Raw genomic sequence first — 17,106 nt, 5'->3', positions numbered from 1 at the left:
TAGGACCTGCCTTACCCTACAGAGTTTTTCGTCGACTTGCTTCCATTCTGAGCTGTGGCTGAGAGCACGGTCGACATATGCGTTAACAACACTCCTCTTGTACCTATCTGGGCAGTCGCTTTTGGCATTTAGGCACATTCCTATGTTCGTTTCCTTAGTGTAGACTGCAGTGTGGAAACCTCCGCTCTTTTCCATGACTGTAACATCTAGAAAGAGCAGCTTCCCATCCTTTTCCATCTCGTAAGTGAAACGCAGCACGGAACTCCGCTCAAATGCCTCCTTCAACTCCTGCAGATGTCTGACATCAGGTACCTGTGTAAAAATGTCGTCAACATACCTGCAGTATATGGCCGGTTTCATGTTCATGTCGACTAAGACTTTTTGCTCGATGGTACCCATGTAGAAGTTTGCAAACAGGACACCTAGGGAAGAACCCATGGCGACCCCATCTACTTGCTTATACATGTGCCCATCCGGGCTCAAGAAGGGTGCCTCTTTAGTACAAGATTGGAGTAGTTTCCTTAGGATATTTTCTGGTATGTCAAGAGGAGTACAGGCTGGATCACGATACACTCTGTCGGCTATCATCCCGATTGTCTCGTCCACTGGTACGTTAGTGAACAGCGATTCTACGTCCAACGAGGCTCTTATTCCTGTGGCCCGTGTGCCCCGCAGTAAGTCAACAAATTCCTTGGCGACTTCAGGCTGAAGGCGCAAGGGACATAAGGAGTCAGCAGGCTGTTGAGTCGCTTCGCCAGTCTGTACGTGGGTGTGGGTATCTGGCTAATGATTGGCCAAAGTGGGTTTCCAGGCTTGTGTGTCTTGACATTTCCATACGCATATCCAAGTTTATATTCCCCAATGATCTTTGGCAGGTGGAGTCCGGATTTCTTGGCGTTCACAGTTTCGATCAGTTTGTTGACCTTTGCTTTCAATTCGGCTGTAGTGTCCTTCGTTACCCTTTGGAACTTAGTTTGGTCAGAGAGTATGAGGTTCATTTTCGCCAGATATTCGTCTTTTTTAAGAATGACATATATTGGCAACTTATCACCTTTCCTGACAACTATCTCCTTGTTCTCACGAAGGCTTTTAGCTGCCGCTTTGAGCTCGGGGGACAGTATGGTGCTTCTGTAATTGCCTCGATTCTTTCCTCCTTCTGCAATAAGTTCTGCTTGTAAGGTATCTTTGGTAGTGACCTTCTTTTGTGTCTCGAGGTCGAATATGTCGTCCAACAGAATTTCCAACTCTACTTTCCGGGCCATCTCACTCGGTCTGGACATAACGTGACAGTTTATGCCCAGATTTAGGAGAGTGACTTGGTCCTCAGTGAGGTTAATTCCTGCAAGGTTCAGGAAGCCATCTCTTGGTCGTGGAATTGCCATAGGTCCTCCATATAATGTTGTTAGTTTCTTGATAATCCTTGTTTTAGTGCTGAGGTGATGTCGGTCTGTGAGGATGTTGAGGTGTTGTTCAATGCGGGTACGGATACTTTCGTCGATGTTGCTATTTCTCCACTCGTTTGTAGCATGAAGTAGTTGCGTTTTGTTGTCTTTGATTTCATTCTCTGCCTTGTATATCTGATCACGAATCAGATCCTGGCGATATTTTATCGTGAAGGCTTGATTCCTTGCTGCTGGGTCGTGCGCTTTAATATTAGTATATTTTGGTAGCAGTCTTTCCTGTAGACATATATTATTAAATATGACCGAAAAAGTAAGATTAATAATTCTAACACGAATTTTCTCAATCTTTCGTACATTTCTTTTCACTGTTGGAGGTAATTCAAAAATCAATTCTCCAAAATCAATTCTCCAAAAATAAAAATGAATTTTGGAGAATTGATTTTTGAATTACCTCCAACAGTGAAAAGAAATGTACGAAAGATTGAGAAAATTCGTGTTAGAATTATTAATCTTACTTTTTCGGTCATATTTAATAATATATGTCTACAGGAAAGACTGCTACCAAAATATACTAATATTAAAGCGCACGACCCAGCAGCAAGGAATCAAGCCTTCACGATAAAATATCGCCAGGATCTGATTTGTGATCAGATATACAAGGCAGAGAATGAAATCAAAGACAACAAAACGCAACTACTTCATGCTACAAACGAGTGGAGAAATAGCAACATCGACGAAAGTATCCGTACCCGCATTGAACAACACCTCAACATCCTCACAGACCGACATCACCTCAGCACTGAAACAAGGATTATCAAGAAACTAACAACATTATATGGAGGACCTATGGCAATTCCACGACCAAGAGATGGCTTCCTGAACCTTGCAGGAATTAACCTCACTGAGGACCAAGTCACTCTCCTAAATCTGGGCATAAACTGTCACGTTATGTCCAGACCGAGTGAGATGGCCCGGAAAGTAGAGTTGGAAATTCTGTTGGACGACATATTCGACCTCGAGACACAAAAGAAGGTCACTACCAAAGATACCTTACAAGCAGAACTTATTGCAGAAGGAGGAAAGAATCGAGGCAATTACAGAAGCACCATACTGTCCCCCGAGCTCAAAGCGGCAGCTAAAAGCCTTCGTGAGAACAAGAAGATAGTTGTCAGGAGAGGTGACAAGTCGCCAATATATGTCATTCTTAAAAAAGACGAATATCTGGCGAAAATGAACCTCATACTCTCTGATCAAACTAAGTTCCAAAGGGTAACGAAGGACACTACAGCCGAATTGAAAGCAAAGGTCAACAAACTGATCGAAACTGTGAACGCCAAGAAATCCGGACTCCACCTGCCAAAGATCATTGGGGAATATAAACTTGGATATGCGTATGGAAATGTCAAGACACACAAGCCTGGAAACCCACTGCGGCCAATCATTAGCCAGATACCCACACCCACGTACAGACTGGCGAAGCGACTCAACGGCCTGCTGACTCCTTATGTCCCTTGCGCCTTCAGCCTGAAGTCGCCAAAGGAATTTGTTGACTTACTGCGGGGCACACGGGCCACAGGAATAAGAGCCTCGTTGGACGTAGAATCGCTGTTCACTAACGTACCAGTGGACGAGACAATCGGGATGATAGCCGACAGAGTGTATCGTGATCTTAAACAGCCCGGCTAGCTCAGTCGGTAGAGCACGAGACTCTTAATCTCGGGGTCGTGGGTTCGAGCCCCACGTTGGGCGTATACTTTATATGCCCGAAACGCTTTGCGTAATAGTGGCTTTAGGCATTGTATGTACTAGCTATACCTATAAGTTAACAATCCTTGTAAATATTTATTGTATGTATGTACCTTACCTAAATAAAATTGTATTGTATTGTATCTAGCCTGTACTCCTCTTGACACACCAGAAAATATCCTAAGGAAACTACTCCAAGCTTGTACTAAAGAGGCACCCTTCTTGAGCCAGGATGGGCACATGTATAAGCAAGTAGATGGGGTCGCCATGGGTTCTCCCCTAGGTGTCCTGTTTGCAAACTTCTACATGGGTACCATCGAGCAAAAAGTCTTAGTCGACATGAACATGAAACCGGCCATATACTGCAGGTATGTTGACGACATTTTTACACAGGTACCTGATGTCAGACATCTGTAGGAGTTGAAGGAGGCGTTTGAGCGGAGTTCCGTGCTGCGTTTCACTTACGAGATGGAAAAGGATGGGAAGCTGCCCTTTCTAGATGTAACAGTCATGGAAAAGAGTGGAGGTTTCCACACTGCAGTCTACACTAAGGAAACGAACATAGGAATGTGCCTAAATGCCAAAAGCGACTGCCCAGATAGGTACAAGAGGAGTGTTGTTAACGCATATGTCGACCGTGCTCTCAGCCACAGCTCAGAATGGAAGCAAGTCGACGAAGAACTCTATAGGGTAAGGCAGGTCCTAGTCAACAACGGCTTCTCCAATGGTTTCGTCGAAGACATCATAAGAAGGAAAGTGAAACGCCATGCAACCTCTGAAGAGACAACCAACACAACACCTATACCCCCTATTAGACTATTTTACAGGAACTTCTTTTCCACAGCTTATAAAACGGAGGAAAGGGTCCTGAAAGATATTGTTAATAGAAACGTTATCCCTACAGACAAAAATCAGAGGATACAACTGACGATTTACTATAAAACCAGAAAAACGGCCAGCCTACTCATGAGAAACTCTCCAGACACAAAACAGAACGCTTTAAAAGAGACTAACGTCGTCTATGCCTTCAAATGCCCTCTTGGGGACTGTAAGCTCCAAAAAACCCAGTATATAGGCAAGACAACAACATCTCTTTCTAGGCGTTTAACGATGCATAAGCAACAGGGCTCCATTAAGGAACATATAATCTCTTCCCACAGCCAAAGCATCGCCAGAGAAATCCTAGTAAACAACACAGAAATCATCGATAGATACAGCGATAGCAGGCGGCTTGACGTTTGCGAGGCATTACACATCAAGAAGTCAACACCAGCAATCAACAGCCAATTAATGTACAACTATATTCTACCCACCTCAAGACTCCGCTCCAATATAGAAGCATCAAGATATATGGACCAATAGGCTTTCTACAATCACTTCTATTCAATACCCATTGTTTCATGTTCTGGCTTGTGTTGATGAAATTAATACCTTATTAAATACCACCTCACCCCAGCCACCTCACTCAAATGTAGATATAAACAAAATCGGAGATGTGTAAGTTCTATTCAGTTGTGTATGTGTTAACTAAAGTCTTTGAAAATGTAATAAGTTTTACGAAACGCGCTCAAGTGTCGCGTCAGACTACAAATAAAAATGAATTTTGGAGAATTGATTTTTGAATTACCTCCAACAGTGAAAAGATTGAGAAAACAGTAGAAAACTTTCGTACAACAGTACGAAAGATTGAGAAAATTCGTGTTAGAATTATTAATCTTACTTTTTCGGTCATATTTAATAATATATATATGTATATATACATATGTATATATATATACATATATATGTATATATTCATTAGTTGCTATACTAATTTATAGTACTGTCATTCATTTTATTATTCCCATCTCGTCCGTATTAATTTATTATGAGTCTGGGAGTTGGTTTACTATTTTCGTCCTTATATCTGTTATTTTACTATATTAATTTGTTACGGCCCTATTGGGTCGCAACTGGGTTCTTTCTCTGATGTTAGTAGAGTTAGGGTATCCGGCCCCAAGCTAGTAGTGGCTTTCAAGAGGTGTGTTCCGTAACGCAAGTAAATAAAAGGGGAAGGGATACAAATTAACTAAACTTAATGTATAATTACCATCACCATAAATAAATATATAAATTATCACACGGGGGGCATAAACACTATTATATACAGAATGGTGTTCCTCTGAAGACGCAGGAATGTTCCACGGTGCTCGAGAGGAGTAGCCCTGGTCCTCTTCTTGTGGCCTCACTTTGAATCCTTCGATTCTCTCGAGTCTACCCTGGCCACAGGCCAGCCAAATCACAGTTCCACTGGGGGCACCGTCGTGGAGGCCTTCAACCACAAATCCAGCCTGTAGCTGGCAGGTTCCAATCAGTTCCGCTGGTTAGGCCACTCCACGACCGATACTAGGGTTGCGAGCCCTAGGCAGGAGCCTCGTGTGATTCCACAGATCACTCTCCTCACCACAACACCCCAGTGGCCAGTCTTCACCAGTCAGCCCCGGGTATGACAATTCCTCAACTGAAACATCACAGGCAGGCTAACACAACAGTATTCATCCGGGGGGTGACTCTCAGCGTCAGCAGCAAATGCGTGGAGGTTCTACGGCTGCCTTGGGTAGACTGATCCAACGTTCATTACAGCAGTCCCAGGTTGACTCTGTAATCAGACACGTCATCAGTACTAGTTACACTCTAGGGCACCTCACTTACAGGCTTAGACACAAACGTCCATCTATCCGCTCCATAGATGGCGTTGCTGTCTAGGCGTCACCTCACCAGAGGTCAGCAGCGGCTACGTCACGAGCTGATTAGGACGGGAAACTAGCCCTTGTGGCCGGTATATCTCGTCCTCACTAGATGGCGTCGTCCATTTGGAGGGGGTTTCGGGAGCTGACCCACAGATGGCGTGGTCGTCACTGCTCCGGGCTCGGATGCTGGACTCGCGTCCGTAACATAATTACATTAATTATTTTACATTTACGGATCCCTAGCCTTCCTGGTGTCCATTTCACTTTGCCTCAGATCCCCAGATCTTGAAGTTCTTGGGGTACTGCTGCTCGCAGAATGCTCATTGACACTCAGACTGAACTCATTTACACCTCTTAAGGCAGTTTCTTAGGCTAACTATTCAGCTCTAACATGCTTTTGGAGGCCAACATACAATGGAGATCACTGTAACGGACTCGGTTACCATCCTTATAATTTGTGTTCATGTCACTCTGGACGCAAGCATGTTGCAGTTACGCCTTAAGACCTGTTTCTTACATTTGATTTATGGTTTTATTTATATATTGATTTGATATTATATACATATTGGTCATATAAATATTGATTATGTTGGGCTGTTCTATTGTTTTATATTATTCTATTGGATTATTTTGAAATGAATTATTACTTGCTAGATCCCCCTCCCCTGGATTAACTTCTGCCCTTGACCCAGATACGGTAACTGGTTTCCCCCCCCCCCCAACCTTTTTTACTTGTCTGGGTTTTTCCCGCTAAAGTTCTGCTCGGTTTGGTAGTTACCTTACTTCGCTACAAACTAGTTTCCTGGAAGATCTTTTTCTCTTCCTTTCCCCTCTAGTCACTCCTATCCCCTGTGCCAGTGTTCCTTTTCAGAGTTTTCCGCAGGGTATCACCCTGGCTTTATCCATTAATGACACTTGCCCAGTTCGCTTCCGGAAATGTCTCCCTCCTCTTACAAACTAATTCCAGCAGTACCCTTAAGGGGTAGGTTCCTTGCCCGTCACGTTCATACTGCATGCCCGTTTCTGCCCACCCTTACTGCCTTAATACTTCCAGAACCGACTATGGAAGGCGCACAAGGTACACCATTGATGAACAAGGAAAAGGGATGGAGCCCGAGGGCAGACTACTGCACCCATGAGGTCGACACACATTCCTAGTTTCAGCGGCCAGCAACCGCGTTCGCCCTTCGGGGTTGGGGGTTCCGCGCCGCTGGCCCTTGCGGGATTGGGGGTGCTCCGTCTGAACCCCCAAAGTGATAAGCCTGCAGATAGCTAAGAAATATTCCCAGGAATTGTAATTAGTGTAATTAAATTAATGCAACTTTCATTTACTACCTACAGATGTAGTTATTAATTGTAATTGATTTCTACTTTATCATTATAAGGATTATTCATTATAATTATTCCTTAATACTTTATTGTTATGCACTAGTCAATAATTATTTATCATTCATCCTAATTAGCTATTTGATTCATTAAAAATAATTGCCTATCATTATACTATTTGTTATTATTATTATTATTAATTATATAATAATAATAATTAATTTATTATTTATTATATATTAATTTATTATTTACCATTATAAAATAAACAAGTCCCCAATCTGAGCACGTTTTCTTCCAACCTCAGAAAAAGAACACTGTTTTTTCCCAAAAACGGTGGGATTTCTGAGGGAAGAGAAAATGTATGTCTGGAAGCTGACTTTAACCGCCCAAGCTGCGAGCGCAACGAGCCGAGGTTATATAAGCCCGGCCTGCAGACAGCGTGGCCCCTCTTCCTGACAAGCCAGCAGCTGTTGCTCACTGCTGCTCAGTGAGTCATAAACACAGAAGTTTAGCCTGCTCAACTGTCCCCCCAGCATGGACCCTACACCAGTTCCTATCGACAACGACTCAGAGTGACCCGTCAGGGGCGTCCTGCCCTTCTCAACATTTAAGGTACAGTGTTTGTCTGTGTTGGCGTGCCCCTGAAGCACGCCTGTTGGTTCAGCCTGTTACGTACTCCTAGCTGGATATGTATATAAATTTAAAATAAACTTTTGTTCCATTTCATCATATATGTACACACATTATATTTTTGTAAATTATCGTGTGGTGTGGCAGCGTCAGTGGAGACAGGAGCGCGGTTGCTTTTCACACGTCTAATACCTGTTAGATTCGGGAAGTTAGAATTGCTGGACCTGTTCAGTTTGGGAGTTCCAGATGTCACTTTACTAAGTTTATATAATTGTTTATTTACTGTAATTAAGCAGGTGGCATTGTACTTATATATTTTGCAAGTAACTATTATATGTAATTTGCATTCTTATGTGTTTTGAGAACAAGTGGTTGTTCAATTAGTTTTAAATATTAAAAAGTCTTTAGTTTCCATCCCTCATCCTGGATGAGGCAGACGGGAGAGAATTATGGGTACAGACGAGGCGCGAGGAGTCAGTAGCTTCAAGGGACTAGAATAAATAAATAAATAAATATGTTTATTCAGGTAAGGTACATACATACAAGTGATGTTACATTAATGGATTGATATATAGATAGAGCTAGTACATACAATGCCTAAAGCCACTATTACGCAATGCGTTTCGGGCAAGAAAAACATTAATATCTAGAACTTAATACTAATTGAGCATAAAGAATAAGAGGTGTTGAAAACAAATACAAATAAAGATAAAAAAAGGGGGAACATGACTGAAAAAGCAGCACAAATACAATAGGTTGACAAACAGTGTTGATTAAAAAAAAATAATAATAATAAAATAAAATAACAGACATGGGTTGACAATAAAGGAGTGAGGTGGGTTACAGGGAATTTATTAGGTAGTGTTTAGTTTTTATCTTAAACTGGTTGAGAGAGGTACAGTCTTTAACATGGTTGGGAAGGTCATTCCACATTCTGGGTCCCTTGATTTGTAGAGCATTTCTAGTTTGATTAAGACGTACTCTAGGAATATCAAAACTGTATTTATTCCTGGTGTGGTGCTCATGGGTTCTGTTACAACCTTCAATGAAGCTTTTGAGGTCAGGATTGGCATTACAGTTCAGCGTTTTATATATGTATAATACACAAGAGAGAATGTGCAGTGACTTAATATCTAACATATTCAGAGATTTGAGTAAGGGTACCGAGTGATGTCTGGGGCCAGAGTTGGTTATTGTCCTAATAGCAGCTTTGTGTTGGGTAATGAGAGGACGTAAATGATTTTGGGTAGTAGAACCCCAAGCACAAATACCATAGTTGAGGTATGGATAGATGAGGGAGTAATAGAGAGTAACCAGGGCAGGGCGGGGTACATAATATCTGATCTTAGAAAGAATGCCAACCGTTTTTGAAACTTTTTTTGATATATTTAGAATGTGACCCTGGAAATTCAGCTTGTGGTCGATGAGAACGCCAAGGAATTTGCCATCTAATTTGTTACAAATTTGGGTATTGTTTATTTTGAGATTTATCTGATTAGAGGATTTATTGCCAAACAGAATATAAAACGTTTTGTCAATGTTAAGGGTGAGTTTGTTGGCAGTTAGCCAAAGATGGACTTTCTCTAGCTCAGTATTTACTGTGGCATTTAGAGCCAGGGGGTCAGGACTGGAGTAAATGAAGGTTGTGTCGTCAGCAAATAGAATTGGTTTGAGGTGTTGGGAGGCATTTGGAAGGTCATTAATGTAGATGAGAAAGAGGAGAGGGCCAAGTATGCTGCCCTGAGGAACACCAATGTTGATGGGTAGGGTGGGAGAAATTGTATTATTCACAGAAACATACTGGAGCCTGTCAGTAAGATAAGATTTGAGGTATTGCAGGGAGTGTCCTCTGACTCCATAATGATGTAATTTAAGAAGAAGGTTTTGATGGTTGACAGTGTCAAAAGCCTTACGCAGGTCCACAAATAACCCAACAGGAAACTCCTTTTTATCAAGAGCTGCGTGAATTAAGTTAATCATACTAATAAGTGCATCGTTAGTGCTTTTTTTGGGTCTGAAGCCATATTGACAAGAGCTAAGTATATTGTGTTTGGCTAGAAAAGAGTAAAGCTGCTTGTAGATTAGCTTTTCGAATATTTTTGACAAGTTAGGCAGGATTGATATAGGTCTATAGTTGTTAACATCAGTGAGATCACCACATTTGTAGACAGGGGTTACTCTTGCTTTTTTTAGAATGTCAGGAAAGGTTTGGAGTTCAAGTGACTTGTTGAAGAGCAATGCAATAGCAGGGGCTAGAGATCTGGAGGCTTTTTTGTAAATTAAAGTTGGTATCTCCTCGAGGGCACTAGACTTGGTTTTAAGGGAAAGGATTATTTCATTGACATCAGTGGAACTAGTAGGCTTTAGGTACAGAGACTGTGGATAGTTACCTGTAAGATAGTCCTTAACATCAGTACAGGAAGATGGAATATCATTTGCAAGGGATGACCCAATGGAAGAGAAGAACCTATTGAACTCAATAGCAGAATCAGAGGCTGAAAGCTGACCAACGTTATTGGAAAGGAGTGTTGGTTTGTTATTTAAAATCTTCTTTGATCCCAATATTTGTGAAATTGTGCTCCAAGTTTTTTTAATGTTGCTCTTTATTTGGGTAAATTTATCGTCCTAGTATTTAGTTTTGGCTCGTCTAATTATTTTAGATAGCAATAACGAGTAATTCTTTGAGAATTCTTTGGAGACTGTTCCTAGCCTATACTTCTTCTCAAGGTCGTGTTTTTTGTTAATGGATTTAAGTATTCCCTTTGTAAGCCAAGGATTGTTAAGTCTTTTGCTTGTGACTTGTTTTGTAAGCATAGGACAGTGGGTGTTATAAAGGCTAAGAGTTGTTTGTAGAAAAGATTTCACTGCTAGGTTGATGTCCCCTATGTTACCTAACTCGGACTCCCAGTTGACATTATCAGCAGCAGTTATAAAATTGTTTATAGCAGTTTCATTGTGCAGCCTAAAGTTTAACTCCCTTGTCTCTAGAGGTGGTTTGCTAATGTTAGTTAAGAGAAATGTGGGGTAATGGTCTGTAGTGCTATCGGTGATTATACCTGAAGTAAGCGGAGAGGTTATGTTGGTCCAGATGTGATCTAGAGTCGTAGCAGTACTATCAGTGATTCTAGTTGGTCTAGTGATTAAGGGTATGAGGAAGCAGGAATTCATACAGTTGAGGAAGCTAACAGCAGTAGGGTGTTCAGGCTCGCAGAGGTCAATATTAAAGTCCCCTGCGATAATTAGATGGTTTTTGTTCAATCTGTTATCTAGTATTAGATTTCTAAGGTTTGAGTTGAATTCAGACACATCAGTGTTAGGAATTCTATAGACTGCACCCACAGACAGGACAGACTCGGCACCCTTGACTCTGAAACTGGCGAAGATATACTCCCCACAGCAGTCTCTAGTTCTAATTATTTTTAGGCATGTTAGTTCTTGGTGGTAGTAAAGAGCAGTACCACCACCTCTCTGCATTTGACGACAGTTGTGAATTGCCGAGTAGTTAGGCATGTTAAAGAGTTGAGTATTATCCTCTTTCAACCACGTTTCAGTAAGTATAATAAAAGAGAATTTGTTGTCAATAGTTTCAATCAAGGCACTAACATCATCGAAGTGTTTACCTAGGGATCTAACGTTCAAGTTGATTACAGAGATATTGAGATTATCTGTTAATACATTGTTTACATCATGTGCTGTAAAATATCTGCAATTTTGATCATTGAAGTGATGATTGTCATAGATAGTGGATAAGAGGTTTAGTTCTGGGTCTATACTTGTCTGCATAAAAAGGCTGATTGCAGGAAAACAAGGTAAGAATGGCAAATTACAAAATAGAAAACAAAGAAAAAAAACAGATTAAAAATTCTAAAGTAAAATAAACTTAATGGTAATTTTAAGTAAAAAGAAAAAAAAAAAACTTAATGGGAACTAGGAATGTAAAAAATTAACTAGAATAATTAGTAACAATAGATGACCAAAAAAGTAAAAAAAAAACAATTATGAAATCTATAAGAAAATAAGCTTGCTTACTATACTATTATAAGTACACTATAATTGAATACTAAAGTAACACTAAAACAAACTGAGGTAGATTAAATAGAGATACACTCAGGAACATTGGATAATGAAGTTAATACTAGAGGACACAGGCAAAGCCAGTGTACTATGGAACATGGGAGTAAAAAGAAAAAAAAAAGACAATAATAAAGATGACAATATTATTTTTTTTTTTATTTATTTATTTTTTTTTTTTTTTTTTAAACTAAAGTTAAAACCTTTTGAAGGGAAAGGCAGAGCTAGAGTACACAAAGGTAGTTATATGAGATTAGAATCTGAATTCAGGCTATACAGCAGCTAACCCACAGTCACTGAGGAAAGAATTAAGGTGAGCTTCTGTGGTTATTGAATAGGTTTTTCCAGTGTCAGTCCTCCTAGCTATAATTTTACCATCTCGCACAAAACAGTGTTTAATTGTAGGGGAATTTTTGCAGAAGCCACGCAGAAGGAATAACATGTGGGAGATAAGTCTGTTACTTCATGTTGTGCCATATTTTATTATATTATATTAAGTGTGATGACAATACTTTTGGTTTGTTGTATAAGTTAACTTTACCATCTGTGTTTTTATATTATACTGTATTCAATATATATATTATAAGTTATATGTATAATTTTTCAGTCCTAAAGGAAAATTTTAACAAAGTGCTCATTACTTATTAAGGGGTTATACTGGTGACCCGCTCTTGTGAACAGCAGTTTTTTAGTAACCCTAGACCTTTTTTAAAGTTAGCTGTTGTAGGGTCACGAGCCGTAACGAACGATAGGTAACAAAGAGTTATGGGGGCCTGTGCCGGGAAATATTGTTCCCACTTAAACTTAACTATGCTAATCTAACCTTGCCTTCCTAGGTACCAGTGTGTCAAGTGTCTGTGTGTTTCTTAAGAACTATTCCATGTGCCAAGCAAGCCTTCCTGTTGTAACACTGTAAGGTGTTGGGTTTAGTTGATTTAAAATATATATATAGAATATGAGTCACAGACAGGGATTTGGAAAGGCGCCAGGTTGTCGGCCTGAGATCTCACACCTCAAAGCGTTAATGACCCCAAGTGACCTGAGGTCAGATCATGCGAATTTCACCTTACTTCTACTAATCTCTTAATTGGAGCCTGGTAGCCTTCAAACATGCCGACGTTTAAGGAGTGGCTTGGTAGAAAGCCGGAGGCTATCTACTTGTGGGCGGAGTTAGCTACTAGGTTCCCCAATAAATACTCGGAGAACTACCGATTCGAGAGCATTTTGAGCATTAAGAATAGGAGACCAGCCAGCGGAGCAGAGCAGAGGCCAGCCGTCGAGATAGGCCATCACCAGACGGGGGGTGACGCTGCCTGAAAATTGCAGACTCCCCCCCCCTCTCTATTCAACTTAGACTCAGCCCTCGGTGAGTGAACATTTAGGTGACTTGGTCGTGTTTTACAAGTGTTGTGAGATGATCAGGGGCAGTCAGTTGTAGTGGTCTCAGATTCTTGGAGGATGACTCACTTTGAATATTAATCTTTAACATTTTAATTGGATTGCTTAAGTTATGATACTTATCATGAAAAATATAATTGTTGAATTTATTATTTAAATGGACTTTATTTTGTTCCCTAGAGATTTTGAGTTGAGGTGAGAAAGCCTCTGTGGTTACTGGTTTCATGGTTTAGAATGAGTACATGATAAAGATGGGACTATACTAATAATGATCTCTTGATAACATCTTTGGTGAATATTGTGATACAGACAAGTTCCATTCCTTGTCTTGTATGTAATGATCATGAATGGATGGTGGCAGCATTTCGTCTTCTACTATCTACTTCTACTAGCTACTCTTCTACTTCTACCTATCTACACCTCTCCCTCCACCCCTCTCTGAACTCTCACTTTCAACTAATGACCCTCCTCGCTCCTCCCACCTCCCTACCTCTCACCCCAAACCCTCACTAATTACTTCACTATTCATTTCTTTCCTTTCGTTTTCTCTTATACGTTTGTGGCAATGATTCTGTATTCTAGAGTTCTCTCTAGAGTTTCGGGTAACTGATCAAGTGACGGCGCCTTGTAGTCTTAGCACCTAGGTAGTCAAATACCTAGGTTACAAGGTGTTGAACGAGAGAGGTTGCCTTAGGATCTCTGGGAGTGCTCTAGAATAGTTAGCTAACTGAGGACGGAATAACGGACTAGAGAGAGCTGTTTCCCCCGGCCTCGTTAGTTAACTGGGGGGGTGGAATAATGGATAAGATAGAGCTATTTTGCCCGAAACGCATTGCGTAATAGTGGCTTTAGGCATTGTATGTACTAGCTCTATCTATATATCAATCCATTAATGTAACATCACTTGTATGTATATACCTTACCTGAATAAACATCTGAATCTGAATCTGAATCTATTTCCCCCACCCCCCGTTACACTGTGTGTCAAGTAACAACGTTTCACGATTTTGAGGTAAGCCATCCTATATATTTTGTTTGTGCAGTGAGGCCAAGCGAATTTTCAGTGTTGTGACAATTTTACAGTGAAGTGTAGTGCAGTGCCATTGTTTTAATTATTGTTGTGAATCAAGTGCCAAGTGTTAGTAACGATGGAGGAGAAAGTTGTGTCGTTGTTGGCTCACCCAGACTTTGAAGGGATTCAGAGCCTAAAAAAGACTGAGTTAATACAAATAGCAAGTCATTTGGATTTGACCGCCAACAATAGAATGGTTAAAGCCCAAATATTGAAAGTCATTGTGACGCATTTTGTTGAGAATGGGGAGTTAGAGGAAGAAATTCTAGAGGAGTTAAGAGAGGAGTCGAGTGATCAGATGACGTTAAAGCGTCTTGAGTTAGAAGCGCAAATAGCCAATGCTAAGCTTGAAGCTCAAAAAGAACAGAGAATATTAGAACTTGAAGCTCAAAAAGAACAGAAAATATTAGAGGCTGAAGCTCAGCAGAGGGAGCTTGAGACTAGGCGTTTAGAACTTGAGGCACAAAATAGAAGATGTTTAATTGAGTTGCAACTAGAAGCCACAAAAAAGCAACAATTAGAGATTCAACAACAAATGGCTGACACTAACTTCAGGCTTGAAACACAGCGTATGACAGCTGGGCATGGAAATACTAGTAATGTTTCAACAAATAGTGATAATAATCCCATCAGGATGAATAAGTATATAGAGTTACCCAAGTTTAATGAGGAGGATCCTGAGGTTTTCTTTGCACATTTTTATAAGATTGCCATCAGTATGAACTGGCCAAGGGATCAGTGGGTAGCCATTATGCAGTCTCAATTTAAGGGGCATAGTCAGGAGGTTTTTACATTCCTACCTGACACTCATAGTTTTGATTACGAATTTGTAAAGAAAAGCACCTTAAATGCATATCAATTAAATCCAGAGGCACACAGGCAGAAGTTTAGGAACCTAAGGAGGGTAAGTGATCAGACAATAGCAGATTTTACTCGTCAGAAGACGAATTTTTGCAACAGATGGTTAAAGTCACTTTCAGTAACTGAGTTTGATGCTCTAAAGAATCTTCTTATAATGGAAGAAGTATTGTCATGTCTCCCAGACAAGTTGTCTACTTTTATGGCAGAACAAAAGAATGTAACAGACATTTATGAGCTGTCAAAGCTCGCGGGTGAGCATGAGTTGTTGACTAAGGCCCAGTTTACGGTCACTTCACCTAAGTCTAGTCGTAGAGTAAATTATAATGCTCACCGAACTCCTTATCAGAATCCATCCAGTCCTAGTGCTCCAGTTACTCCCATGAGCTCTTCTCTTACAAAACCTAACCCTGCTACTTCATTGTCAGGAATGTCAAATAATAATAAGGTTATTTCTAAACCTACAGTTGGTTCTACCAGTGTGTCCACTGTAAGGTCCTGTTCCCATTGTAAGAGAAAAGGCCATGGAATTAATTCCTGTTTTATATTGCACCCTGAGTTATGACCAACTGGTCTCATTTATTGTAGAGGTGTGCAAAATAAATTTACTAATAAACATGTAACTGTAAATCCCAATTGGGTGAAACAGTATTCACCATATATGTCTTCAGGTAAAGTTTTGTGTATTAATGGGAAGTGGAAGCCAGTGGTTATTCTTCGTGATACAGGTGCTTCCCAAACCATAATTTCATCCAGTATTCTTTCTGATGTTGAACAGAGAGAGACTGGAAAGTTTGTTGTTCTTCAGAGTGTTGCAGGATGTAAAACTGTACCTCTAATAGACATTAATTTCAGATCCACCATTACACCACGTTTATGCACTGTGGGTGTTAGTACCCAGTTGCCCATCCCAGGTGTGGATGTTATATTGGGTAATGATGTGGCCATAAATCGTGTTGTGGGTGAGAATGATCCCCGTTTGTGTAAACAGCCAGTTGCAGACCATGTTTATTCTGCCTGTGCTGAAATTAGTTCCATGAATGAACAACCTGTTGTAGAAGATGGTTTTGTCCATTCTACTTGTGCTGATGTCAGTACTAATATAAATCCAGTTGTCAGTTCTGATGTTGTTACTCAAGCATTTGTTCCAGTAACCAGTACCCCTTCAGTGGAGAAGTGGGATGTGGGTCTTCCAGATTCCTGTGTGGCCGATTTAGTTGTTGAGAGTAAGCCTGATACTATGATTCTGCTTTATTCCAATAAATTGGGAAAGGATGTCCATGTACCATTGTCTTGCCCGCTCACTACGAACGTTGTGCCAGGAGTTGAGAGAAACTTAAAAGCCACGACTCTGTATTCCAGCTAAGTGAATGGTTTAGGACAAGATGTCGGGTTGGCAGAAGTATTCCCTCTCACTCCAAGTTTAGAATCAGTTGTCGAGAGTAAGTCTGTTGTAGAGGCCCCGCCTCACCCTAGTCAAGGTGATATAATAGGGGAGGAGGTCAAACTACCTGTTACTTGCCCGCTCGCTTCAGATTCCCTTCATTTATGTGCATTGAGTAGAACTGACCCTAAAATTTCAGAGAGAAGCAAGGAAACAGTCTGTACTCTAGTTCCAGTTTTGGAGAGTGTGGGAAAGCAGCCAGAGGATCAGCTTCTGTTGAGTAGATGGAGACCCAGTGAGCCTCCCTCTTCAGTTGCCTGTGAGGATGTGACCCAGCTTGGTAGTGATATTATTGATTGTGAGCAGACAGTACTCCGAGCAGCTCCAGAAGTCATGGGAGGAAATTTTGGTAAAACAATTGAGAGTGGTAAAGTAGCATTTTGATCTAAGTTGCGGAGTTGTGATTCTTATTCTATGTGGAGTAAG

At 40.7% G+C, this 17,106-nt stretch overlaps 1 non-coding gene across 1 annotated transcript; it reads left to right on the top strand.

The window, feature by feature from the left end:
* Positions 1-3,079: 3,079 nt before the first annotated feature.
* TRNAK-CUU (transfer RNA lysine (anticodon CUU)) lies at positions 3,080-3,152 on the top strand. Its single transcript has one exon. It is a non-coding gene; the product is annotated as a tRNA-Lys (tRNA).
* The last annotated feature ends 13,954 nt before the right edge of the window (positions 3,153-17,106 follow it).

Source organism: Procambarus clarkii, chromosome 20 (genome assembly GCF_040958095.1).
Source record: "Procambarus clarkii isolate CNS0578487 chromosome 20, FALCON_Pclarkii_2.0, whole genome shotgun sequence".
Lineage (NCBI taxonomy): Eukaryota > Metazoa > Arthropoda > Malacostraca > Decapoda > Cambaridae > Procambarus > Procambarus clarkii.
The sequence above is the reverse complement of the archived record's forward strand: the minus strand, read 5'-3'. Positions and strand labels throughout refer to the sequence as shown.